The 2,512-nt window shown below is 39.6% G+C and overlaps 1 non-coding gene across 1 annotated transcript; it reads right to left on the bottom strand.

The window, feature by feature from the left end:
- Positions 1–2,205: 2,205 nt before the first annotated feature.
- TRNAA-CGC lies at positions 2,206–2,277 on the bottom strand. Its single transcript has one exon. It is a non-coding gene; the product is annotated as a tRNA-Ala (tRNA).
- Positions 2,278–2,512: the final 235 nt, after the last annotated feature.

The raw sequence follows: 2,512 nt of genomic DNA, 5'->3' as shown, positions 1-2,512 counted from the left end.
CTGGTGCAACTGGGGAGTACTTTATTAACGTCAGTTCACCTCACAGATCTCTTAACGACTTGGCCTAAAAGAACAAACTTGAACTTCCTGAATTGGATTCCTCTAGAACGTATCCACTCAACGCAATTGCCCTTTCTGTCAAATAAGCCCTCACTGGTTTGTAAGTCTGAAGTGATTTTTTTTTTCCCTGTCTCATTATGGTTGTTCCGAGCCTCCTGACATTCTCTAAATCATCTCTCGCGGAGCACAAGAGGTCCACGAGGAAGTCAGGATCGATGACAGACTTCATCTCTCCTGAATTTTAATGCAAATGTCTGTTCCTCTAATCAAACAAAGGTTAAAAAAGGAAATCAAATTAGCTTATTACAAAAGCCAGCGTAACTGAACTGACAAGAAAAATGCTTTCTGCATGAAAAGCCTTTAATCAATACCTTAAATAAGAATGTCACTGGAAAGAAGGGTTCATATGTGGTCGGTCATAATCTGCAAATCAATAGGCACTTTTTAATAAATATTTGACCACAGCAGCTCGATAGGCACTGACCATAAGAGTTTCTTGCCTTACACCAAAACAAAACAAAAATACAGCATAAATGTAATGTTCGGGGCATAACCCAAACGGTGAGAGAATTCAAGGTCAAGGCTATTTCACCTTTTAATCATTGGATATTAAATATGCGAGAGATTCTCTTTAGTCCCTTGTCTGAGCTTCCAGGCCCCAAAGTAATTTAGCTGCTCAAAAGTAAAATGATGTCAGAATATAGATGACTGATTAGAGCTCGATCTGAGTGCCCAGTTCTTAGTACAGGCTTAATTTGGCTATCGGAAACTATTTAATCAGATGCTATACGTGCAATAAAGCTTCAACCTTGGCAGGTTTTTTACTCACGTCTACAAGAAGACAGTCCTGGGGCAGGTCACTTTTTATAAATAAGTATGCTGTTCCTATATCCCCGTCAAAGCCACCATCAGCTGGCGTCTGACTGCGTGCTTTCTGCATTGCTTACCCGCGTGACCTGGAACCTCCTCTTACTGGCTGTGTGACCTTGGGCACGACCACTCAGTTTTCCACACCAGACAGTATGAACACGGATGGTGTCTGCTTCAAAGGCCATTTTGGAGACTTAAGGACATAACCTACGCAAAGGTGCTAACGCAGTGCGTGGCCTATTGTAAACGATAAATGGTAACTCGTTACTAACTGTTACTGAATTGCGATGGTGGACGTGGAAACACAACAGAACGCACAGTTCTGGTCTGAGCAGCTCAATAGCATTCAGTAGAATTAAATAAAACGTGCCTTGAAACAACCTAACAGGCCATCGGAGATACCTAACCACAGTCGACAGTTTTACCAGATGTCTTTGCTTTGTTTTCTTTCTCTTTTGCCAACAAATGAGATAGTGGAAAAGTGTTTTTTTTTTTTAATTTTCCCTTGTAATAATTTTAGAAAGACCTCATGATAGCTTATTAGAGAAGTCCAAATAACCAAAATAAGCAAAGGGTAGAGAGATTGTTCCAAAGATTCTGTGTATAAAGTTACTCTCAACACTGAATACATACCTCTTCTTTCTTTATCTCCCTTCTTGAGATGTAATTTCTTTTTATTCTTTCACAGGAATTTCTTAAAGAAGTTTTACAAAGTATTTTCCTTAAAAAACTTTGGACGCTTAGCTTGGTATGCGTGATTGATGAAGATACAGAATTTCCTTCCTCCTACCCTTGAAAATATTTATACTCTTCTCACCTTTCTAAGAGAATTTTGAAGTGGTTTCTGCACAAAGGAGGAGGTCTTTCTCTAAGTATCGTGGAACCCAACAGGAAAAGCCCGGGGTAAACTTACGCAACCAAAGCCCGCCACCTGGCAGCCAGGAAGCCTCTTTCTGCTTGTGCCGCTGCTTACTGGCTTATTCTTCAGTCAACATTTCTAGACAGCATCCCGGGAACTAAGTGCTTTGACTGTGTGAACTATATCAGTTCATGTAAAACCAGCATCCTTGAGTATTAGAGACAGTGATCCAGTGAATTATGAAATATTAATTAAAATATAACTGTTTTTAATGGGGCTCTTTCTTGATCTATTAAGGTACCTAATTTAAAACCATGCATACATTTGGCACTATGACTTTTTTTTTTAAGGATACCTTTTTATTTATTTTTTGGGGGAGGCAGGCAATTAAGTTTATTTAATTACTTTATTTTTAATGGAGGTACTGGGGATTGATCCCAGGACCTCGTGCATGCGAAGTACGTGCTCTACCCCTGAGCTACACCCTCCCACCTCAGTGCTATGGCTTTTCAAATGAAGAAAAGAGATGGTGACAAACAGAAGTGCAATAATCTCCAGGGTACAAAGTGCTCTATTTAATCACCTCCACGTTTATGATCTGGTTTAACTCTCACAGCTATCCCATGAAATAGGAATTATTTTTCACATTTTCCAAAACAGGAAAATGGATCTATGAGAGTTCCAGGATCTACCCCAAATTACACAGCTAGAGAGTAATCAGAA

This window comes from Camelus ferus, chromosome 35, assembly GCF_009834535.1.
Source record: "Camelus ferus isolate YT-003-E chromosome 35, BCGSAC_Cfer_1.0, whole genome shotgun sequence".
NCBI lineage: Eukaryota > Metazoa > Chordata > Mammalia > Artiodactyla > Camelidae > Camelus > Camelus ferus.
This window is presented reverse-complemented; position numbering and strand designations above follow the sequence as displayed.